The 27272-nt window shown below is 35.9% G+C and overlaps 1 non-coding gene across 1 annotated transcript; it reads left to right on the top strand.

The window, feature by feature from the left end:
• Positions 1–10945: 10945 nt before the first annotated feature.
• TRNAY-GUA lies at positions 10946–11031 on the top strand. The gene is given in 2 exon segments: positions 10946–10982; positions 10996–11031. It is a non-coding gene; the product is annotated as a tRNA-Tyr (tRNA).
• The last annotated feature ends 16241 nt before the right edge of the window (positions 11032–27272 follow it).

Below are 27272 nucleotides of genomic sequence, written 5' to 3' on the forward strand. Positions count from 1 at the left end.
CACATAATTTCATCGCCAATTTCGCTATACTAGCATAATGTTGAACTTAAGGTCATCACCTTCAAGTTCATCCATAAACTTATTATCACTAAAACATAAATTTCGACATACCTCATGATCTCCAAGCTTAGGTGATCACGAGTTTGTGTTTATATAGAAGATTTGGCCCTAATTCACCCTTCAATTTGTCGATTCTTGAAGAACTAGGGTTACATCCCTTTTTCTCCATCTTGGGCGCTACACACACACACACCTAGTGTGTGTTGTGTGTTTTTTTTAAATTAGATTCAAGTGTCTAGTTTTCCCTTTTTGGCCCTTCGAGTTTGTCATTTTATTTATAAAGGGTTATAACTGATTGTTTCAATATTATTTCCAAGTTACTAACTAGGTTAATTTTGTTCCTAGTTATTTTTGTTTACGGGTTAACTTTTACCACCAACGGTACTTTACCCGTCTTTTAATATTAACGTAGTTTGATTACCAAACCCGTTTTCGGGGTGTTACATTTCGTAAGTTGGAGCTTGCAAATGTCATTATGATGGAGTTGAATTGGTTCCTCAAACTCCGAGTGTAGGCCATTAGCATTAACAAATTTTGAGTTTGAGTGATACAATGAGAAGGATTTGTTGCATCAACAAACTTTTGTAACATAATTGCTCTTACCACCCCCACAATCCCTCGAATTCAAAAGTGAGTCCTATCATTTAGGTGCTGCTTGGTTTTTAAGAGGTAAAATGTATGTAGTCTGCGGACCACATCTGCAGACATCCATAGAAGAAGAGGTGGACCAAATCTTCGCAGTCTGCAAGAAGAAGCTTGTCTGTTTTTTAACGTATACAGACTTCTAAAATAAACTGGTAGTGGTGTACAGATGGTGGTGGTGGGTGGTGGTGCTGGACGATGATGGTGGGTGGTGGACGATGGTGGTGGTGATGAACGGTAGTGGGTGGTGGACGGTGGACAGTGGTGGTGGTGATGGACGGTAATGGGTGGTGGACGGTGGTGGTGAACTGTGGTGGTGGTGATGGGCGGTGATGGTGAGTGATGGTGTTTAACTCTCTGCAGACCTAGACCTTAAAAGATATTAGAAATGGTTGGGCCAAGTCTGCACCAAGAAGAGCTCGCACAAACGTTTTTTAATGAAACGTTTTCGAAAAAACAAACAGTCTGTGCATGGCAATGTCTGCGCTTGATCTGTGTAACGCAGACAGAAGAGATTGTGTAGAGTTTTTCAGAAAAAAAAACAAACAAGTAAACATAAGAAATGATTGAGGTACATTAGGGTAGGCGGTGTGGTTTGCGGGGACTTCATCGGGGATGGGGAGTCACCGACCAGTGACCACACCGTGGTGATGAAGACCATCAGTGAGTGGGTGTTCGGTGAGGGAAATCGGGGTATAGTCACCGATGTGATTGAGTGCATGCTTTGAAGAAATTTGACCGTTATAAAAAGAAACTATCCGTTAACTAGCCGTTTTATAAAAAAAATACAACTTTTCCTTATAAAAACAATACCATTCAACATCATTTTTCACCATTTTCTTCTCCATCCAACTCTATTTAAAAAAAATCACTTCTTCTATTTTTCCAATGGATGATATACCACCGCTATTCCTTCCAATTGATATTAGTGAAGACGATGATTCTTCCTCGATCGATAGTAGTTTAATTTTTCTCCAAAATCTTATTAACGAAGCCGCTGAACTGGATGACATGGGCACTTCTAGAAAAAGGAAATTTGTCCGTCGAGATCGAGTGAAATGTCACGAAAACCTTACGAGAAATTATTTTGTCGAGGAGCCCGTATTCAACGAAGAGGTTTTTCGTCAAAGGTTTCGTATGTCCAAAAGGTTGTTTTTAAAAATTTTGAGTGACGTGCAAGCGAATAACTCCTGGTTTCAAGACACCGTGGATGCGAGCTCACTGATGAAGATACGCATTATAGACTAAAATATGATCTTGTGGAGCATCTTGGAGAACAAGATTTACCCCACCTTTTGGCGGATTCCGACGACGAATAGTTAAATTAGGTTTTTTTTAATTTATTTTTATATTTTAATGTCATGTTATTTATTTTAATTTTATGTAATGTGTTTTTTTATTTAAAAGTACATTTATTTACATTAAAATATGTTTTATTTATTTATGAATAATTTATAGAAAATAAAAAATATATAACTCAAACATCCTAGAGTGATTAACCATACCTAGTGATTGAGTGCAAAATGGAGAGTGGAACGAGGAGTTGACATGACATAATATTATTGGGTAGAGAATCACTCAATCACCCTAGAGTGATTTAGGGGTGTTTAAAAACTCGCGGCTCGTGACTCGCTCGAAAAAAAGCTCGGATGAACAGCTCGGCTCGGTTTGTAAACGAGCCGAGCCCGAGCTAGGCCTGGCTCGGCTCATGAGCTCGTGAGTCGGCTCGAATTATTTATTTTATACATACTAACTTTATTGGAGACATAAAATTGTGAATTTGTTAGGTTACATATTCCAATCATAGTATTAGTTGGTTATTACAATTAGCAATTTTGAGAGTTATTGTATGATTCAGATGTATACACTTTGATTATAATACTATGTTCTATTTCTATGTGTATGCGTTTGTTGTGTTTTGTCAAATTGTTTATTATAAAATTCTCATAATTCGATAGACATATAAGTAACAGATGTTTGTTGATGTATAATATTTTCTGTTTGTTGAAGTTGTTAAAACAAATGTTTAGTTCAATCTTCAATCTCAAATCATCTTATCCCACATCGTTGAAGACTTGAAGTACAATCTGTGAGGGAGCACCTCCTCTATAAAAGCTAAGGTGAAGTCAACTCAAATATTAATGAGCTATACTTGCATAATTGGTCCACTGACTAAAGAAAGTTGCTGTTATAGCCCTTCGGCTTAATTATGTTGCAATTAAATCATGTTCGTCAACTTTTATATTAGTAAATAAATTTATTTTTCTTGTTTAAATCGAGCTAAATCGAGCCGAGCTGAGCTAGCTTGAATTGATTCGAGTCGAGCTTGAGCCTCAAACCTTAGCTCGATTTTAAATTCGAGCCCGAGCCGAGCTAGCTTGATTTTAATTCGAGCCGAGCTCGAGCTAAGCCTGGCTCGGCTCAACTCGGCTTGATTACAGCCCTAAAGTGATTAACCATACCCTACCTTAGAACCATGAAAGGTTCATGTGTGAATGAAAATGATTTGAGCAGATTGAAACGTGGGGACATGATCGGAATTTCTCTCACCAAAGATTTGATGGTTAACTTTTCTTATTCATATGACCAAATTCTTATTATTTTTTAGTTACACAAATAATTACTATATTTTGTCATTCACATAGATTTAGCATACATTTTAACGAAATTTGGCATTAGAATCCAAAAATATTACAAAATGAAAATCACACAACTCAAACATGTCGTTTTTAAAGTTAAAGTGTCAGTTTTATCAAACCATAAAGATTGTTTATATAATTAAGTATTATACTTAATTACATAATATAAATTCTAATAATGCAAGATTGATTACAAAAACAATATGAAATAGTTAGGGGTTGTTTGACAACTTCTGAATAGTTAAGTGTTGAACCAGTAAGAAATATGAACCATTAAGTGTTGAACCAGTAACATGTTTGAACTATTAAGAGACCCATTAAGAACTAAACAGACAGCCTCTTAGCCTATATATAATAAGAATTACTTAAAACCACAATGTGACATTTTAGTTGGTCATAACAGCGCTACACGACTATTGATTGATACGAAGGCTTGAGTGCTATATACTAGATCGACATCAAAAAGCTGGTTTAATTTCATTTTCAAAATGTAAAATAAATAATTTATGTCTTTTACACATAGTGATAAACATTTCCTTGTAATTATAGTTACTCGAATGAAGATCAACTATCCATAAAACGGCACTTTGACCCAAAATTAGATGATATTTGCGTACACTTCACTTGAACACCCGTTCCATGCCCATATTCACGGGAAGAGTCCAAAATGACATCGGTATAACTAAATTCTGATTTATAGTCTACTTTTGCATAAACAAAAAATGGTAAAAAAAAAACACTTATGATAAATATACTTTTTAATATGAAAAATATATATATAAGAAAGTTAGTGAGGATAAATAGTGCAAACGAAATAAATATAACAGATGAACAATGTCTTATGTTTGCGATAAACACGTATTACTTAAGATGAGGGTTATAATTTGTTTTATAAAACAAACTAGGTTATAACCCCGTGTGATACACGGGGTGAATGGATGATACATTATCAAATAAAAAAAGATGATCCTAATATCATATAAAAATAAAGAACTATTTTGTGTCAAAAAATCTAAAAATTTCCAACTACAATCTTCTTTAGGTTCATCCTTTTTTTTTTTTTCGGGCTTTCATGGTTGTCATCTCTAACTTATAACATCAGACAACATAATCAATCAAGTCTAAAACGAATATCAAATACATTGTTAGTGTACTAAAATTTTAAAATAAAAGTATTATATAATAATTAATAAAAGATTAAAAAACCAACCAAGTTTAGAGTTTTCAGAAATCGAATTTTGTAAAAGAGACCAAAAGCTAGTAAATTCAGAGCCTCGAAAGCTCGTGCATTTTGTAAGGGTTGTGTCGAAATAGAAAGACTCTTTGTATATTATAGACATACTTCAATTTGAAACAATTTTCAGCTAGGATTGGCTTGTAATTTGTGCCCTGAAAGTAGAAAAAAAAAATAACACAAATATGTATAAACATGTCTAAAAAAGGAAATACGTACAAATTAAATTAATTTAAAATGTGCCTGATCATCCATTAGAATCATCTCAATAGAGTATGTTTCACTTCTATCTTTGATATTTGGTTGCGTCTAATTTTTCTAACCTTGATTGTATGGTATTTTTTTCGCGTCAAAGTCATTCAACAAATAAAATGATTAATTAAAGGACACTCATGTGTTTTTTAACGACAAATTTCTTTTATTCTATCGTATGTGGGACTTGAACCCAATACCTCCTCATCCCAAAACGTTTAAAGGTTTTATTTGCCAATAGACCACCACCCTATTAGTATTGATATGGAACTATTGTGCTTACTTATTAAAATGTAAAAAGCAACATAGCATACTTACTTTGATATGGAACTATTGTGCTTAAGTAATTTGATTAGCACATATAAATGATGATTGGAAACCACTTTTGTTAGGTTTGTGTATTTATAAGATGATGGAGATATCGATTAAGTTAAATTTAAAACTAAGACAACAAATTAATCAATACACAATTTCATAAATTAATCAATACACAACTTTTATAAAAACTGTGAAATATAATTTTCAAGGTAGAATGCAATCACAAATTTTAAAGATAGGTTAAATTAATCTTTTATTGACACTGATAACAAAAACCACACCAAGCTTCAATACTAAGGCACCCAACACCATATATACCAGTTAAATGAAATTGTAATACAAACTCAAGATCCTAAAACAGTAAGTCACATCCAAGAACAATATTTATATCAAATTATCAACAACAATATATGAGAATGAAAGAAAAAAGAAACTTTAATATACCGCAATAGAAGGACTACACATGCAACCAAAGCATTCCCATCTCTTGTGCAAGTATGAGCAGAGGTTGCTGAGAAATAGGCTCAGCGATAACCCTAAGAACAAAATAAAGTTGGTTAAAAGATTGTAACATATAACCAATACTTGGTCATTTTCTTAGTTGATTCTTAATATCAACAAAAATCAAACCTTGATGAGTCTTTTTTTACATACCACATTTTATTAAACACGAGTAGCATTAACTCTATCTGTTGTACTTGATCTACCATCATCTGGATTATAGTAAGGCTACCAAATTAGCAAACTGTATATTAGTACCATCAAGCCCAATTAGATCAAGTTCAATTCACCTAAATCTATACTAACGATAGCTTACTTTAACAAAGCTAATTGGCAGTTTAAGGAACAATGTTTAGGCACACAACTTGCAAAAAATTGTCCTAAAAAGGCACTATAGTTCAATAAGTTTGGTAAGGAAACCGAGATCTTTTTAAATTATAATCAACCCTAACAAACCTCATAGATGTTTGCCCCAAATACAGCATTATACAAACTACAACATACCAAGAAATGAACTTTCACTTCAAAACGCAAAACAGGTAGTTGGAAACGAACAAATCTAAGCTAGATTTAGAAGTATAGAACTGGAATGGTAAACTGAGTAACTTACGAGATATCTGCATACCTCCTCATATTTGTGATAATGATTTGTTCATTTCCACGAAAGAATTGGCTGCTGCAGGACGATTCCTTCTGTTTTACATAGTGCAAGTTTAATCAAGGTACTACATCATTATTTAACACCCATGTATTATTTATAAGGCAGTAAACCTGAATATAGGAAAGTAAACATCTTTTAATTTGCATTTAAGCCGCCTTATGTTAGTTCTTCTCATTTCTGGCTGAACAATTTCGACACATCAGCATTTCTGATGTCATCGAATAGTCTCCTTTAGTAGTAAGTAAAGATAGATTTCGTTTGTGAACAAATTTGAGTTTTAAAAAAGAGTAAAATGTCAAAATGGTCCTTGAGTTTAGGTCACTTATGTCACTTCAATTTAAAAATGAAACTTTTTATATCTGAGTCTCTAAGAGCATTCATATCCATTCCACCATATTTTCACCCTAAATTACACTAAAAAAACACTACATTTTCTCTCACCTTTTCAATTAAATAATATTTTTTATACTTTTATCACTACTTTTTATCTCTTCTCCACTCACAACTACTTTCAAAATATATTAAAAAGTTATAGGGGGTGAACAGTGTCCCTCCAAATATACAGATGAACAGTAACATTTTCTCTCTCCTTCACTCCCAACCACTTTTTATACTTTTTATATTATAAAAACTCCACACACATAATTTGATGGAATGGACGTGAATGCTCTAAGGTTTCATTTTTGTTGTCATTTCCATCAAATTGGTAAACTTGGTTAATTTTTGTTTTTTTTGTCGTTTTCCTCATTTAAATGGATGGATAATCGACATTTTACGCCTGAACTCCATCATCAACCCTATCATTTAAATGATAAAAACGATAAAAATGGTAGAAATTTCTAACATACCCAGTTTGCAAATTTGATGAAAATAACAACAAAAAATGAAACCATCGGGGATCTAGAGACCAAAAGTTTCATTTTTTGATGAAAGTGACAAAATTGATCTAAACTCAAGAACCATTTTAGCATATTACTTTCTTAAAAAAACACGTTTCAACTTTAACCTTGCTTTAAAATTTCGTTTTCGGTATATAAAAAACCCAGATAATGAATTTCTCATATAAGTACTATTAGTTTTATAAACATAATAATCTGATTCTCACTGAATACAATCTTATATAAAATAAAATATAAAAATTATTAACCAAATTTGACATCCACTGCCAATGACCTCTAGCTCAAGTGGTAGGAGGACTTGAGTTCTTCTTTAAGACTCAAGTTCAATTCCCATTTGGTGCAAAAAAAAAGAGTAAACTTCCGTTTTGCTCCATGTGGTTTGGTCACTTTAACGGTTTTGCCCCAAACTTTTAAAAATAGCCATTTTACTCCCTGATCTTTGAAGCCTTTCATGATTTCACTCCTCGCCTCTAACTCCATCCATATTGCATGTTAAGTGAAAGGGTATTTTGGTAATTTCAAGTAAAATAAGGGACATTTTAGTCTTTCATATCCAACCTAAAAAGATATTTTATTATATTATTATTATAAATATATAAGACAAAAATACACATGATCTCCTCTCTAATTACTCTCTCTCTTCCTGTCTCTTTCTTATCTCTCCCACAAAATCACCGGTGCTATAATAAGTTCCTTCTACAAAATCAATAGAAAGACCACCACCACCACCACCACTGCCACTACACCTACACCTTTACCGCCACTAACCCACCACCACTACACCTACACTGTCACCACCACAACACCCACCACCACTGAACCTCCACCGTCACCACCATCAAAACTGCACCTTCACTCTCACCGTCATCATTAACACCACCGACGTCACCGGAAAACTTTAGCCCTATCGAAAGCCCTAATTTTCATGAAAACCCTAACCCCTAATCATCGTCATCAACCATCTTCATTGGAACCCACAACCATCTTCACCGGCAGTAAGATTGTTACCACTATAGTCCTTGATTTATCACTACGGCTTCCTCATCTTATGCTTCCATTTAATGAAACGTGCGGTGGAGCAACTATGCTTGTAGGAACTTTGAGTGCTTATCGAGCAAGAATCCTAAACGGGGTTACTCGAAATGCACAGATGGTTTTGAGACGGAGAAGGAAAAGCTTAAATGGGTCACAAACACTTCGTTTCCAACTGATATCGTGATCAAAGACGCGTTAAGTGTCAAGCCTGGGGAGATCAGGATAGGGCTCGATTTTGGTATAGGCACGGGGACATTTGATGCAAGAATGAGAGAGCATAATGTGACGATTGTGACGATGGCTTTAAACCTTGGAGCCCCGTTTAACGAAATGATAGCGCTTAGAGGTCTGATTCCTTTGTATGTGACGTTGAACCAAAGGTTACCAGTTTTTGATAACACAATGGATTTGATTCACACAATAGGGTTTATGGATGAGTGGATTGATCTGCAGTTGATGGATTTCATTTTGTTTGATTGGGACCGGATCTTGCGGCCGGGCGGGTTGTTGTGGGTCGATCGGTTTTTCTGCAACCGGAAGGATTTGGATGATTATATGTACATGTTTCTGCAGTTCAGGTACAAGAAACGAATAAGAAAACTACCGATTAATGCCCCTTATTTTAATTTTATACTTGAAATTACAAAAAATACCCTTTCAGTTAACATGCAATATGGATGGAGTTAGAGGCGGGGAGTGAAATCATAAAAGGCTTCAAAGATCAGGGAGTAAAATGGCTATTTTTAAAGGTTTGGGACAAAACCGTTAAAGTGACCAAACTACAGGGAGCAAAACGGAAGTTTACTCCAAAAAAAAAAAAAGAGTGAGACACTGGTGGGCAGTCATAGGAGACCCAGGGAAACCTGGGTTCGATTCTTGAGCCAAACGGGTTTTACCGGTAATTTACCGTCATGCCTATGGGCGGGTGGGTTACCGGGTTTTCCCCAGAATTGCTGGTGGACCACTTGGGTTACTCTCGGAGTACTCCGTTTGTCCAGTAGATGTCCCGAAAGTGTTCGAGATTGATTTGTTGGCTGTTAAAAAATAAAAAATTGACATCCACTTTGACATTTTGATTACCGGTGTATAAGTCGTCTGGCACTCTTCAAACCTCAATATTTTGATATGGTTACTAAATTTGTTAAGAAATGCAAAGCTAGTATATATATTTTTTTTAAAACGGTTTCTCAAATCAAGAAAAATAAAAGTTTACTTCTCCTAATTTTTCTTTTAAAATAAAAATCTAACTTATAGTAAAAGACTCCAAATAATGCCACATGTCATTATCTCCTTCAATCTCATAAATTTTATTTATATTTGTTTAATAAATTTCTTTTAATATTAATATTTATTAATAACCAACAAATAGTTATCACTTATTTTTATCCGTTATCTTTATCTAAAATTAATAAATAACTTCAATTTTGCAATTTAGACCATTTGTTTATTACTTTTAACCAAAGTTTTTCATCTTTTGCAATTTAATCCCAACTCTTTTTTATTTTCAATTTTGGTCCACCATACTTTTCATATTTCCCAAGTTTTTCGTTTCGTTCTAAATTTTGTGAGTTAACGCACCGCAACGTGCATGTGGGGTTCAACATTTTTTCGTATATTTTTTTTTCCGTTTGACTGGCCCATCGCGTCACATCTATTTTTATGCGTTTGACAAGTTCGTCCAACACGCGGGTCCTGGATGGACTTAGTTATTTTTTCTATGTTTTACGTTTCGGTTTAATTTCTAAGCAATGAGCGTGCGTGATTCATAGATTTTACGTCTGCTTTTTGCTAAGCGTTATTTTTTCCCGTTTTTATTTATTTTGTTTTTACGATGTTGGTGGTCGCTGACAATGGTATAGTATTACTACTACTTAACACAGTTATATAACAACCGCTGCAACGCAGAGGGGCTTAGTACTAGTTTTGTAATAAAGGGAAGCAAGGATTCCAACTTCAACAATATGGTGTTTGAATACTTTCAAGCTCATACAAGATGAAACTTTGATTTTATAAAACTAGAAACTCGTATATATATATAAATAATTAAATAATTAATAATAAAAATTCAGAAATTATATAACAATATCTTAAGATAAGATATATTTATAGAACTATAACACCTAAGAGCATTCACATCCAAAGAACTAAATTGTGAGTGTGGGGTTTTTAAAATATAAAGAGTATAAAAAATGGTTGTGAGTGAAGGAAAGAGAAAATGTTACTGTTCATCTGTATATTTGGGGGACACTGTTCACCCACTATAATTTTTTAATATATATTGAAAGTGGTTGTGAGTGAAGGAGAGAGAAAAATGTAATGATAAAGGTATAAAAATATTATTTAATTGAAAAGGAGAGAGAAAAAGTATTTGTTTTTAGTGGAAATATATTGATATAGTAGTTGTTTTTTAGTGAAATGTATGTATAATTTTAGGGGACTGGATGTGAATGCTCTAATACAATCAATTATTTATTTATTAGGTATAGATAGATAGGCTCCTAAATTTATAAAAATTTTTATTTTTGTAGTTGTCAAATTTTAAGCTTTCACTCCTAAATTAAAGAATATATCTACATCGTCAGATTTTATTAATCAGCATTTTGGCTCTCTCTTTTTTTTTTATAATAAATCGAGTACCATGAAAGAAATCTTTTTTCATACAGAATTTACTTTGTATTTACAATTTCTGGCTATAAAACATCATCCGACCTTAGCTCAGTTGGTAGAGCGGAGGACTGTAGTGTTAACATAGCCATCCTTAGGTCGCTGGTTCGAATCCGGCAGGTCGGATTTTTTTTAAAACTTTCTTCAAAAAATTATATGATACAATTGTAGTACTAAAACTTTGTATAGGTTCGACCCATGGATTTTGAAACCGTTACACTATCAATTCATCTTCAAGTGGCTAAAAAAATATCACACATAATAACTAGACCTAGTTGATAGTGACATGTTTCATGTCGATCCGTTTTACGTTTACTTTAGAAGTAATAGTTAAAACTTTATGCCTTTCATTTCTAAATTTAAGTATGAACTTTTAAAACAAACCTTAAACGGGTTAACACCCACTTATTAAGCGGGTTGTGTTTGGATTGACTCATATTTTAATTGGGTCATGCTTAGATTAACCTATTTATAAAATGGGTCAAATCAGCTGACCCAAAACATGTTTATTTTTTTAGGACGTGTCAAAAATTGCCGTCTCTAAAATGGTTTGTATTAAAAATGGGTCATATTTTTAATATTTTTCGTTAACTTTTAAACCATTTAACCCATTTACGGTTTTCATGTAAATGGTTTGTATTTGTCTTTATATCAAATATTTGGTTTGCCATGAGTTCAGATCTATGACAAGCAAGCATCATAATATCTTACCACATTATCAAATATTTGGTTTCTAAATTTTTCTTTTTGAAATAAATGTACAATGTTTATGTAAGATTAAATATATTACGTATTGATATTTAATCTATAGCCATCATAATCATTTATATGATAGAGATCAAAATATATTAGAACCTATTATTTAATTAGTTGGTAATTGTTGATGGACCATTTACCCTTATTAACTAATTAGGTTTCCTCCTGGGTGCTTATATAAGGAGAATTATGTGGAGGTTTAAGGGTTACTCAGTTACACAAACACACACACCCCATTAGCAATAACATCATTAGTTCGACCTCCTCTCCTAACCGATATCCCTTTTCGGTTTTCTAAGTCCCCATCATTAGTCAGCACCCTAAGGAGGAACCAGATCACGATGACAAGCATGTCGAATTCCATTACTGGATTCTCCAACGCACTGTCTGCTATAACAGGTATGTTTTAATGTTTTCCTTCATGTATAAACAGAACTGAACCATCATGTGGTATCAGAGCATATGTTGATTAGTCAGTTCTGTTTTCGTATCCATAATTCTGGGATTGAAACTTGGAAAACAGATTTTTTATAACTTCAAAACCGTCACAGCCGGTTTCGAGTCATGAAGATCGACTCGAGATCATTGTTTTCGGAAAAAGATTAATCATATGTTCATTCGAAATTAACTGGATTATGTTTTAACCAAAGTCTGTTTAGAAAAATTATTAAAATTCAGGTTTCGGGTTCCAGAATTTTATGTTTTATTTTTTTAGGGTTCATCATGTTCTTAGGAAAATTCGAAAATTCTATTATGTTTTGGAATATGATTCAGATTATTAAGTGTTTTTCCTGTTTTGATCTGATTTTGTCCTCTAAAGATTTTAGAAAACTGTTAAAAGATAAACAGATTACAATTTTCAAAATATGTTGATAAAATTAGATCATCTTACAACAGGAAATAATATCTCATAATCCCTTAGATTTCGAATTTTCAGTTATGTTATCACAATTAACAGCTGTTGACAGGAAGCTTCGAGATCATCAGATTACGACTCGAGACCATCAGTCTCGACTCGAGACCATAGGGTCTCGACTCGAAATCATCAGGTCCTTAAAACCTTCACAACTCGAGACCAACAGATCTCGACTCGAGACCATAAGGTCTCGACTCGAAATCATAAGGGCTTAAAGGTCTCGACTCGAGACCATAACGTCATAACTCGAGACCATAAGGTTGCGACTCGAGACCGTGGTTGCGACTCGAGATCTCATCGTGACTCGAGATCTCATAAGATATAGTAGTCGAGACCATGGTTCCGACTCGTGACAACAAGGTTGCGACACGAGACCTCATAACTGACTCGAGATCTCATAACTCAGTCGAGACCTGACTCGAAACCTCATTATTTTAGGCTGTTTAAATGTGAACTAAGAATGGGTAGTTTGCTATTAAATAATTGGTTTTGTAATTATTTAGTTAATTAATCAGAATCAGATAATGTTTTGCAAAACCAAGTTAGCTTAACTTGAATGAGCTTCTGATGTATCATTTCTGGCCAAAGCTGACTTGATACATCTACTTATCATTCAAGTATTACGAAAGCTATGTTAAGTGTGCATCATAAGCATGAATGTTTTAATATCTGGCCAAAGCTGATTTAATTCTTTCATAGATGGCACACTTAACAAGTGCATAACTAAAGTGATTGTTTCAATTTCTGGCCAAAGCTGATTTGTTACAACCACTTTGCACATATGCTTAAATGATTACACTTCTGGCCAAAGCTGTTTTGTCTTCGTTTAAGTAGAATTTTTAACTAAGTCTATCATTTTGATGTTAGTAATAGACAATATCACAACTTCATAATGTAAAATGGTCATTATTTATACCTGCCTTAGTTTAACGTGCCCTTAGATCACATTAGGACTTCTTCCTTAGTATCATAACTTGCTCATCTTATTTCCAATATCAGCACCAAATTAGGGGATTCCATTTTTGACTGGTGATAACTTTGCTGCATGGAAGGATGCTCTTATGCTTACGCTTGGGCTGCTGGATTTTGATTATACTCTGAGGGAGAATAAGCCAGCGGACCTTACCACTCAGAGTACTGCTGCTGAGCAGATACTTCATGAAAAGTGGACTAGGTGTAACCGTATGTGTCTCATGTTTATGAAGCAGTCCATAAGCAATGCTATCAGGGGAGCTATTCCTGATTCTGAAGATGCTAAAACCTACTTGGCTTCTGTGGAGGCGCAGTTCAAGGGGACGTCTAAAGCACACGCTAGTACCCTTATTCTCAAGCTGGTGACAACTAAGTATGATGGGAGGAGCGGCATTCGCGAGCACATCATGATGATGAATGACATGGCCAATAAGCTGAAAGGGCTGGAAATGGAAATCAGTGATGGTTTCCTTGTTCATTTCATCATTACTTCGCTTCCTTCGTCTTTTGAAGCATTCAAGATCAATTACAACACTCAGAAGGACAAGTGGACAATGAGTGAACTGGTCGCTATGTGCGTACAGGAGGAAGAGCGTATGAGGATGGATCGCCATACTGATGTTGCAAACTTCACTACCTCCAATTCTAAGAAAAGGAAGAACAATTATCAGAGGAAGGATGCTTCAAAAGTCCAAAGGCCTAATCCTAATTCTAATACAAGTGCACCTTCCAGCTCTAAGAACTCCTTAGGCAGTATCCGCTGCAAGTTCTGTAAAAAGACAGGACACATGCAGAAGGAATGCCCTGACTTTAAGGAGTGGCTGGCTAAGAAAGGTAACGATTATTTTATGATACTTGAGTCCTATAATTTAAGTGTTCCTGCTAATTCTTGGTGGTTTGATTCTGGTTCTATGGTTCATGTTACCAATTCTACTCAGGGATTCCTTTCAATCCGGAAGCTGGAAAGAAACCAAATAACGCTTAAGGTTGGGGATGATCGAGAATTAGAAGTGAAGGCCATTGGAACATTACAATTAGTTATGAAAACTGGTTTATGTATTAAACTTTATGATACCTTATATGTTCCTGAGGTAACTCGGAACCTTGTATCAGGACCAAAGTTAGACATGGACGGTTTTATTGTTTCCCATGGTCATCGCAAACTCTCTATCCTCTATGATTCTGTTCTTTATGGTACTGGTATTCTGGATGGTGGTCTCTATAGATTAGAACTAGAAGATAACTTTTCCAAATCTTTGTTGTCATATAACATTAATGAATCACTCACAAAGATGGAAGAGAAACGAGACTTAGAGACTTCATCCATGTTGTGGCATCAGCGTTTAGGCCACATTTCAAAAGAACGGTTAAATCGTCTCGTAAAGGATGAAGTCTTACCTCCTCTCGATTTCTCTGATTTTGGAACATGTGTCAAATGTCTTAAAGGTAAAATGACATTAGCGAATAAGAAAGGTGCCACTAGGAGTTCTAATTTATTAAAACTCATTCACACTGACATTAGTGGTCCCTACCAAATCGCTGGCATAACAGGACATACTTCATTTATCACTTTCATTGACGATTATTCTCGTTACATGTACTTGTATCTTATTAAGGAGAAATCTGAATCTCTTACAACTTTTAAAGATTATAAGGCTGAAGTTGAAAAGCAATTAGATCGTCAGATTAAAGTTGTGAGATCAGATAGAGGCGGTGAATATTATGGAAGACATACTGATGTGGGTCAAGCTCCTGGTCCATTTTATGAGTTTTGTAAGGGCCAGGGGATTGTGAACCAATACACCATGCCTGGTACACCTCAGCAGAACAGAGTCGCTGAAAGAAGAAACCGTACCCTTATGAACATGGTGCGCAGTATGTTAGCCAACACTAATTTACCATTATTCCTCTGGACTGAAGCGTTAAAAGCAGTTGTTCATATACTCAATAGAGTTCCTTCTAAGTCTGTCCCTAAAACTCCTTATGAACTTTGGACAGGAAGGAAACCGAGTCTTAAATATATGAAAGTATGGGGCTGCATTGCTGAAGCAAAACTTTACAATCCTTTCCTAAGGAAACTTGACCCTAAAACAGTTACCTGTTTCTTTATCGGGTATCCTGAGAACTCTAAGGGTTATCGTTTCTATTGTCCTTCCCATGTTACCCGTATTGTTGAAACCAAGCGTGCCGCGTTCCTGGAGGATTTCAAGGTCAGTGGGAGCAGTACCAACCCTTACGAAGAATTGCAAGAAGTACAAGACGCGGGGGGAGAGACTCGTCGCTTACCATTACTCCGATTACTCCTCTTGTACCCAATGCAACTACTGCACCTGAAGCTACTGCACTAACTCCAAATTCACCTCTACAATTAGAACCCATTATACCTCATGATGAAGGCATATCAAACGCTCATAACCAAGACAACGCTTTACCTGATAATCCACTCAGGAGGTCATCTCGGCAAAGAAGGCCTACTAATTGGGACGATTATGTTACCTACCTGACTGAAATGGATCCCGGAAAGCTAAATGATCCTATCTCTTACAATGAAGCCATTAGTAGTGATCAGTCTTCTGAATGGAATAAAGCAATGATTGATGAGCTTGAATCCATGAAGAAAAATGACGTTTGGGATTTGGTAGAATTACCCAACGGAGTCAAACCCGTAGGATGCAAATGGGTGTTCAAAACAAAACTGGATCCGAATGGGAACGTTGAACGCTACAAAGCGAGATTGGTTGCAAAGGGCTACACTCAGAAAGAGGGAATTGATTATCAAGAGACGTTTTCACCTGTCTCTCGTAAAGATTCATTAAGGATTGGCATGGCCCTAGTAGCTCATTTCGATTTAGAGCTGCATCAGATGGATGTTAAAACCGCTTTCCTTAACGGAGATTTGGACGAAGATGTTTACATGAAACAACCTGAAGGCTTTAAACCTGAGGGTCAGGAGCATCTAGTCTGTAAGTTGAAGAAATCCATTTACGGGTTGAAACAAGCATCACGTCAGTGGTACCTCAAGTTTGACGAAGTCATGAAGAGGCAAGGTTTTATGAAGAATCAAGTGGATCAATGCACCTACCTCAAGATGAGTGGGAGAAACTTTACTATACTTGTCCTTTACGTAGATGATATTCTATTGGCAAGTAATAGTTTAGACATGTTGCATGAGTCGAAGCGGTTACTCTCGCATAACTTCGACATGAAGGATCTCGGAGATGCTTCTTACGTCATTGGCATCGAAATTCACCGAGATAGACACAAAGGAATCCTAGGATTGTCCCAGAGGGCTTACATAGATCGTGTCCTCACACGTTACAACATGCAACAGTGCAAACCCTCCGTTGCTCCAGTAGTTAAAGGAGATGTTTTCGGTTCATTCCAGTGCCCGACAACAGAGGTTGAGAAGGAGCAAATGAGCCAGATACCTTATGCGTCAGTAGTCGGGAGCTTGATGTATGCTTAAGTCTGTACTCGCCCAGATATCGCTTATATTGCTGGAATGCTAGGCCGTTATCAGACTAATCCTGGCCTAGATCACTGAAAAGCAGCTAAGAAGGTACTTCGATATCTGCAAGGGACGAAAGACTATAAACTGACTTATAGAAGAAGTGATCATTTAGAAGTGGTGGGCTATTCTGATTCTGACTTTGCCAAATGCAAAGATGACAAGCAATCCACTCGGGCTATATCTTTATGTTAGCAGGCGGCCCTATCTCATGGAAGAGTCATAAACAACAGTTGACCACAACTTCCACAATGATGGCACAGTACATTGCTGTTTATAACGCAACCTGTCATGGAATGTTGCTTAGAAATCTGATCACTGGACTCAAAATTGTTAATTCCATTTCTAGACCATTGAAGCGTTACTGTGATAATTCAGCTGCCGTTAGTTTCTCGAACAGTAACAGTTCGACTGGAGCTGGTTTATATCTCGATGCAAAATATCTATTTGTACGTGAACGAGTTGAGGAAAATAATCTTTGTATCGAGTATATTAGTACTAAGGATATGCTTGCGGATCCGATGACTAAAGGTCTCCCTCCTAAGGTTTACGAAGAACATGTTCGGAATATGGGATTTAGTAAAGACCTTATTTGAGCATATTGTACTAGCTTATGTTTTATGATTAATGAAATTTCCTCAGTTTGATTTTGTATGTCTGTTAGAATATGTTCAACCGATATAATGGCATATTAGACAAATAAAGTTACAAGTCAAACAAAGGGCTTACGCGTATTTTGATCATGACGATTAGGTTTTAAATTAAGGCTATAGTATGATTAATGGGGGTCCTAAGTCGCATAATGATTCAACGGCTGTATTTTTCTGCTATAGTACTTGTTTAAGGCTAAAATGAGTGTTAACTTCTGATCAGGCTTATCTAATACTCATAGTAAATGATTACTCGGCTAAGTGGGAGAATATAAGATTAAATATATTTCGTATTGATATTTAATCTATAGCCATCATAATCATTTACATGATAGAGATCAAAATATATTAGAACCTATTATTTAATTAGTTGGTAATTGTTGATGGACCATATTACCCTTATTAACTAATTAGGTTTCCTCCTGGGTGCTTATATAAGGAGAATTATGTGGAGGTTTAAGGGTTACTCAGTTACACAAACACACACACCCCATTAGCCATAACATCATTAGTTCGACCTCCTCTCCTAACCGATATTCCTTTTCGGTTTTCTAAGTCCCCATCATTAGTCAGCACCCTAAGGAGGAACCAGATCACGATGACAAGCATGTCGAATTCCATTACTGGATTCTCCAACGCACTGTCTGCTATAACAGGTATGTTTTAATGTTTTCCTTCATGTATAAACAGAACTGAACCATCAGTTTATTGTGATTATGGCTTTCATAGAAGGTGTTATAAATTTTAACAAAGACTTGAGGATAGGGAAGACATCCTGTCAATCACAGGGAAAAACATCATAAGTTTCTCATAATTCAGGTTTCCATTCCAGTGATCCTAATTAGATCATGATCGTGTTTTAAAATAATAACAAAATTTGCATGTTGAAATCACTGATTTGCCGGTACATATAAAAGATAAAGACGAAATTCTGGAGACTGAATTTTTCTACACCCGAAAAGCTTTTCTAATTAATTAGTCTTTGTCGAGGCAATCGTTATCTATATGATATGCTCATACCGTAGAAACGAGTTTTGCAAACATTTTGTTGTTGGACCGATATGTGAGGAACTGGGTCACAATTATAATAAAAATTATATAAATAAATATAAAATGTAAAGATATTCTCTTTACATAATTTTTAGAAAATTGTAGTACCCGTACCGTGTACAAATCCATACAAAATTAAATATGAAATACAACATATTTAAATAAATCGATTCAAATTGTTGTCTTTGACAAGAGCTTGAGAAGCGTCTTCTTGTACAATTTCTGCTACGAGAACTTGAACCGAGTCTCCTTGTGCGATCCTTCTTGGCTGCAAAAAATGAACAAACTGATGTTGACGGTTGTGGCTGTGGCACGTGTTCAACACGCTTCCCTTAAAACAGATTTCGCGCCTCTACTAAAGATGACGCGTCTGTTTCCCAGGGTACAACAGTCGAAGCAGTATGTACCGCCGGAAATGACCACGCTCCCGAGGTTACACCGAATAAAATTGTAGTGTTAGAACTTGTGGAAAATAATGATATGAAGGTGATGAAATTGAATAGAGAAAACATATCTCTCTAAGTACCCAACACATGGGTTTTCAAGTGTTCACCACTTCTCCAAGAATTCTTCATGCATATTTTTTTTCTTGTAGTTTTCTCATCATTCCAATGAGGCACATAGCCTACCATTTTTACAAGAGATGTGGGTAATGAAGAGTTACTCTTAATTGGTGATTTATTAGAGACATAAAACTCTAATAAAAATTTCACTTAATTAGTGATTTAATTAGAGACATAAAAACTCTAATAAAAGCTAATCAAGTGACATAAAACTCTATTCAAGAGTTTGTCACCATGAAGAGTCCATTAATTATCACTAAATTAATTTCCGTTCACATTATTCTGATTTTCCAACAATCCCCCACATGAATGGAGATTGATTAAAACACACAAAAATCCGAATGCAACATCGACAGTTGAGTATTGCAGGATAGGTAGGTGTTAGCTTTGAACCTTCCTTTGTGAAGCATACTTAGTATCCTAGCGGTGTGTAGACGCGATGTCCTTGAACAAACCCCCATTTGTGTAGACGACAATACACATCACACAATACTCTCCTTAGCCGGGTCATCCCCTCATAGTCGTGTCCAATAATGGTCGTGTAACACTTTCCTGGTTCTGCGAGAGCTCTAGGAATTGTGCTCCCAATTCCATTCGAAGCGACCTCACTTCTCTCTAACATAGGTGATTCTATTAAATCATTAAAAGCATCGTGGTTACTATGATTATGCAAATCATTTACCACATAATATGCTTAGCCTCACAATTTGTCACTGAATTTCATAGGAATGAACTAGGACGTATTTAAACACCCTTTTATCGTTTAGGAGGTATATATGACCATATATACTAGCTTATGCATATCAGCTATGCTCCCATAGTGACCACCCTTAGGCATATGAATTCGTTGTCCTATTGAACTTAGATCTTGGGATCTCCAGTCAACTAAGGTAGGTTTCCTTCACACACCCGTTTTCCATAGGCTTTAGTCTCATTCCACAACTTAATCTCTAATAAACCCTCATGTTGTTGGATCCATAATATTATCTTTGTCTTTGACAAGTCACTGAAGATAATTTTGCAATTGAGATCAATTGTGTCACACCCCAACCGATGGCGGAAACATCGGGGCGCGGCACTAAGCAAAACAGATTGTCCAGAAGTTTCCATAATAGTTACATTTACCAAATATTTTAAGTAACACATCCCATACCATGTCATATAAGATAATATAATTATTACAGTACAAATCTAGGCAAATTGTTCTGTTCCGACAACTCAGGTTTCATTAGTACAGACAACTATTTGTTGGTCTCTAAGACTCTTTCCTTGCCTTGATTTCCAAGAAAATAGACACCTTAAGCACCTGTCACATACGTTAAAATAAAAGTCAATACACATAGTGTAAAGGCGAGCATACAAGTTTGATAATAGCATATAGAGTTTGAAATAGTTTACGCATAACCAGCACGTACACTGAGTAAAACGAAGCATGTTAGTTATCGACATGAACCTATCGATACCAATGACTGCGGGTTGACTGCCCAAGGCAGTTCGTAATACATGATCACCACTGTAATCCATGCAAATAATTGTCCTTAACAACCCCCGTGTGAACGGGTGCTGAGTCCAAACTATAGTACTATCGTTGCTAAGGCAGGTAGACAACATTCCATGTGTAAACATAACAAACAAGCATTCATTAAGTCACGTATAACATGCAGTGACGGTTAGCGTTAAAAGTATTGCGTAGTGTGTTCGATGTGATTTCGTATAAGTAACGTATGTAACACCCAAAAGTGCGAAAGCAAAAAGGGATCGAGTATATTCACAGCGGTTGATGGATTGAAGGGAGCGCTTGGGAGTAAGGTTAGCCTGAATAGTTTGATAGCATAACGATAAGTGACGCGTAAAACTTTACAAGTGTTGATGGGTCGAACAGTTGGTCGATCGGATGGTAGTCCGACCGGACAGCTGATCGTGCAGGTGACAATCCGTTCGGACGACTGTCCGGTCGGATGGCCGTTCGAGTGGATTGTTTCTTTCTTTAGGAAGGATGTGTTTGTGTATGATGGTTTGACTTTTGAAGTTTTTGTTGTAGCATTTGAAAACATTGAAGTGTCTCTACCTTTCAGGTCGGTCGATCGGACGGTCGTTCGATCGGCTGGCAACCCGTTCGGTTGGGCACCTCAGTGAGAACAAGTTCACAGCAGGCTGTTACTCGATCGGACAACAGTTCGATCGGGTGACATTCCTAGTGCATTGAACATGTTGAAAATTGTCAAGTGTTGAAGTTTAACTGTCACATGTTCGAGCGGTTAGCCCGATCGGATGGTAGTTCGATCGGACAACAACTCGTTCAACGATCAGACTTCAAATGTTGGTGAATAGTTTAAGTGTGGGACCCAAGGTGCAAGCCGTTCGGTTTGGCCAGTCGATCATATTGGCTGTTCGATCGGACGACACTCCGTCCTGGTCGACCTGTTCGTCTTACACTTGTTTGTTTTGATTGTTTGTCGTTTTTATCGAGGTGTTGTGACAACATGCAAAACAACAGTAACCTCATCACTACTTGGTACTCCTGATCAGACAGGAATCACCCAAATCCGGTCAGTTAACTTTTCGTGACGGTGTTCCATGTTTAACCCGAAATCGGTGAACCTGGTGGATAGAATCCGGATCTCGAGCCACACAACCACAAGAATGAGTAGTAGGTCGGCACAAGCTCCGTTTCTATCGGTTTTGAGTGCATTGAGTGTAAAAGAGTTGAAAGAAAGTTGGAAAACCATCTTTCAATCCTTTTTATTGTGAATATGTTTAGATCTTTGAAAGATCTTTGTTAGTTTATGTGGAAATCAGTTTGATCTAAGTTGTTCTTGATGGATTGAGGCCAAAACATGAAGTTCTTCAAGAACACATGATGACGTCATCCTAGAACACCTTGAATCTCGGTGATTTCACGGTTAAAAGTTAAGATTCAAAAGATAGAAAGGTGTAGGAGTGCGTGTAGATCAAGAAAGTACAAGATTTAGGACGAGATCTTACCGGAATCGAGAGAAATCTGAAGAAAAGTGAGGAGTATGCGCTGGTCGGACGTCACTTGCCAAAAGTAGAAAGAATGAAAGTGACTAGTGGTATTTATAGGGTTACCCAAAGGGGAAAGGGCCGGTCGATCGGCCAGGCAGCTCGATCGGACAGCCTGTCCGATCGGACGGCAGTCCGAGCGGACGGCTGGTCGGTCGGCTGGTTTCCTGATCGATCGGTCGCCTGATTCGAGTGTTCGGTGCGACGAGTTTTGCAGTTTCGATTTCGATTGCGAGCGTTGCGATGCGGTAGAGCTTCCTGGTCAAATTACTTTTAATCCCAACTACTCATATCTTGCGCTATCTCTTCTCCACCAATTATCATACTATATCTACATACACGCGTCCTTATTTCATATTCGTTTAGCGTTTGCGATTCGATTGCGATGGAGTTCGATTGCGTTTCGATTGATTACCACACATAACATAAGTTAAACATGCACAAGTAACACATAAGGCACACACACACGTATAACAATAACCAAAATGCGAAATTCGAGTTGCGAGTGCGATGTTGATTAATTTAGTTCGATTAGCGTTTAGTTGACTTTATCGCATTGTTACTTCCTATTGTTCACAGTCGTAAGGCGATTCATAGCGATAAGTATACATCGATTACTGCGATTCTTTATAGATACTCCACATAATACAACTAAAGCAAAAATAAAATAGACTAATCTACGAGTCAAAGAAGTCAAAACAGGAATTGAGCAAGGAGAGACAGATTGCAATTAGCAATCTTTTCTTCCTTTGACTTCAATCTTGACTTTGGCTTTGACTTTCGCAACACGGGGTGTTACAAATTGTCATGATGTGTTCGTAACTCGAAAGTTAACATTGCCTATTGTTAACTTCTAAGACTATAACCTCAGTGGCCACCTGAATCTGGTTATAATATTTGTCTTAGAATGATACATTTATCATTTAAGACAAACACATCTCCATTATGCAGTACGAGATTTGTGTCCTCCACTTAGTCGTCTGTTTGCAATGTTAGATTGGATTACAAAATCCTTATTTCCAAAATTTTATGGTACAAATGCAAGACACTCCCACATTTAAGTGTTATTGAATAACATCTAGATGGGTTAATGAGAACCATTTCTACATACCCTTATAGGGTTGTTTCTTAAATGGATCCTCCCCCACATTTCTTGCCATTTGATCAACATTTCCGTAACACCACTTATGGCGACATTTATACACATATGATTGAACACGATCAACCTCAGTGTATCAGTGAAATCAACTCATATTGCATTAGCTTACATAAGCTTCCGAGCTGACCAAAGCAAACACATGCCATTGTCATAAGTTTGTCACCAACTTAGAATAATTCTAATTTAACATCTAGAATAAGCTTAGACAATGAGTTCTCCTCATAAGCTTTTCGAACAAACTCTTAAAAAGTTACATGCCTTTTCCTTATAATGAGTGAAAATTCTCCCTCAATTTTGTCTATACATAAATTCTTTTTGTGTTCATACACATTTGAATGTTTAGAGTTAATTAGTCCCCGTCAAGACCCATAATTAACCAAGTACTAGTCTAGCATGCTTTAGACTACAATACTTTAGCATGTGAATAGAAGATGCATCATTCTGATTCTTCACAGCCCTAAGGATATCATAATATCACTTTGCAACATTCATCCCTTGTTAAGACAAAATAATGAGACTTATTCATAATCCTAAAACATCAATATTTAGGAAGGTCTCACAAATTATTGTATATAGCACATAGCTAAATTTCATCATTCATTTCAGGAACATAACTTGTTTACCTTTGATCTCCAACAATCTCCCATTGACTCATAAGTACTTAAACATAAGTCTTAATCCAAGTCACTTGGTGAACACATTCATCACCAACAAGATGAATGTTTCTCGTCTACAATCACTATTATGTGTGGGATAGAGTCAACTAGATCGACACTCAACAACATGGCATTTATAATTTTGCCATAAGTGATTTGCACACATCTATTGTTATTCATTAGGAGATATGTATATTTAGGATGCTCTCCCAAATGAAGGTAAAATCTTCATATAGATCTAACAATAATCAAGTGGTAGACGCATCTACTTATAAATCTCGCAAGATTTATTAAAGGTATACTATAACATATAATACTTTTACTTTCATATGTTAGAATTCACACTTGTGGATTTTCCAATGACTTCTAATGAAGTATGTCGACATGAACGTCGTTAGTGTATTTCATCTCAATACACTCACTATGTTCTTTCATTACTCACTCATGATGTGGTTATACATTTGATGTTTCGTCTTTGACTTCTAGTCAATGTAACAACTCTCAAGTTGTTTATGTCCAAGTATTTTCATGTACTATCCGTTTAAAACCATATTTTTTAAAACAATGTATAACCGACGTTATAATTATTTTCCACAAAAATAATTTATACGTCACAACCATTAGTGATTTATTTCTTTGTAAAAAATTGTATGTGTTATCCGAAGATATTGAACACAAAACAATTAAATACATTTGAAACTAAATCATAAGTGTCAATCACTTTTGAAATTTAAACGGAAGCATAGACAATATCTAGACATCAAATAGCAAAGTGCTTTTATCTTCAACACTTTATAATTATAATATGACTGAAATCTTCTCACTTTTGTAGTACCCATACCGTGTACAAATCCATACAAAATTAAATATGAAATACAACATATTTAAATAAATCGATTCAAATTGTTGTCTTTGACAAGAGCTTGAGAAGCGTCTTCTTGTACAATTTCTTCTACGAGAACTTGAACTGAGTCTCCTTGTGCGATTCTTCTTGGCTGAAAAAATGAACAAACTGATGTTGACGGTTGTGGCTGAGGCATGTGTTCAACACGCTTACCTTAAAACAGATTTCGCGCCTCTACTAAAGATGACGCGTCTGTTTCCCAGGGTACAACAACCGAAGCTGTATGTACTGCCGGAAATGGCCACGTGCCCGAGGTTACACCGGATAAAATTATAGTGTTAGAACTTGTGGAAAATAATGATATGAAGGTGATGAAATTGAACAGATAAAACATATCTCTCTAAGTACCCAACACATGGGTCTTCAAGTTTTCACCACTTCTCCAAGAATTCTTCATGCATATTTTTTTTTTCTTGTAGTTTTCTCATCATTCCAAATAGGCACGTAGCCTACCATTTTTACAAGAGATGTGGGTAATGAAGAGTTACTCTTAATTGGTGATTTATTAGAGACATAAAACTCTAATAAAAAATTCACTTAATTAGTAATTTAAGTTGTGTTGAACACAATTTCCTTAAAACAACTTTCGAATCTCACAAAACTGTTTTCAATAATCTAATTGTTGGAGCAGTATGTATAGTCGGAAATCTCAAACTTCGCCTTAGAATAAAAATTGGGCTTTTTATGAAAGCCCAACCACAAATTTATTATTGAAAGCCCAACAATAAACAGTTAAAATGGCACTATAATTAAATCTCAACCCATACATGGTTGGTTTTAACTTAAATGCCCAAATGATTTGGGTTTCATTTTGAACGCAACAAACAACGGCACACAACGCATAACATCATCAAGTTAAAAACCTCACCTCAGGTCGCCTCCTACCTCCGACTCCCATTGCCGATTGCCGATTGTAGAACGCCTCTAATTCTCCAATCTTAAATCTCCATTGTAAAGAGCTTATGTGCAAATTCTAGTTTTAAATTCTAATTGATTATGTGCAAATTGCAATTGTCTATGATTTACATTAAATCATTGATGGTTTATAATTTTAATGTTGGATTTAATAATCCCAACTATTCGGTGTTGGCCGCCAACAATCACAACTTAAAAAATAACCACTGTTAGTCCCAACTATTTACATATTGGCCTCAAATGGACTCTGACTACAAAACCTTAATGCCGTTAGTCTCCAGTCGTCGGAAAAACGTTTTTGGCCGGAAAACTCAACATTTTCATCCCAAACCTTATGGTAACCTTATTACGGACATTTAGGAACCTTTATATAGTAAAAGGCCCAATTATTGAGGTCGCCGGAAAACTCTTTTTTTGCTATAAAACTTCTTTTTGGCCAAAAAAAACTCAGTTGTTTTGCTGGAAAACTCAACATTTTCGTCCCAAACCTATTTGTAACCTTAGGTCGGACCTTTAGAAACCATTTTCTGGCCAAAAACGTTTTCCCGAAAACCAGAGACTAATAGTGTTAGGGTTCTGTCAGTCAGGGTCCATTAGAGGCAAAGATGTTAATAGTTGGGACTGCAAGTGGTTATTTTTGAAGTTGAGACTGTTGGAGGCCAACATCGAATAGTTGGAATTATTAAAATCCAATATTCCTTTATAGTTTTATAAGGAATTGATAGGGGTTTATGTGCAATGGTTTGATAGATATGATTGGTTAGAGTATATGTAACACCCCGAAAAATTTAATCCAATTATTTAAATATAATATTGGTAAATAAACGAGTGAACTAACTAGGGTTAAAAATAACCTAGTTAAATAAAAGTCTTGTAGTGACTTAAAAGTGGGTTAACACACTAAAAATAAGAACTAAATGATAATTGAGGGGCCAAAAGCGTTTAAAACGAAACTAATTATAATAAAACATAAAATTAAAACTCAAATACACACTTGTGTGTGTGCTGAGTTCGATTGAAACACAGGGGCGACATAGAGCTCCCCTTCAAACCCTAACTTCTCACAAATCTCTCAAATTGAAGGTCCAAATCAAGTTTAAATCGAAATCCGAGTACGGATTAGTGATCTCCACTGAAAAAGGAGTCACGAGGTATGTAAATTTCATAAGAAATCTCTAGTTAAATTTCTGAGCAAACCTAGAGAATTCGAATTAGATGATTGCATGCTTGTTATATGATGAAATAGGAACATTGTAGTGTCTAGAAGTAAACCCTAGACAACTATATGATGAAA

This window comes from Helianthus annuus, chromosome 7 (genome assembly GCF_002127325.2).
Source record: "Helianthus annuus cultivar XRQ/B chromosome 7, HanXRQr2.0-SUNRISE, whole genome shotgun sequence".
Taxonomy (NCBI): Eukaryota; Viridiplantae; Streptophyta; class Magnoliopsida; order Asterales; family Asteraceae; genus Helianthus; species Helianthus annuus.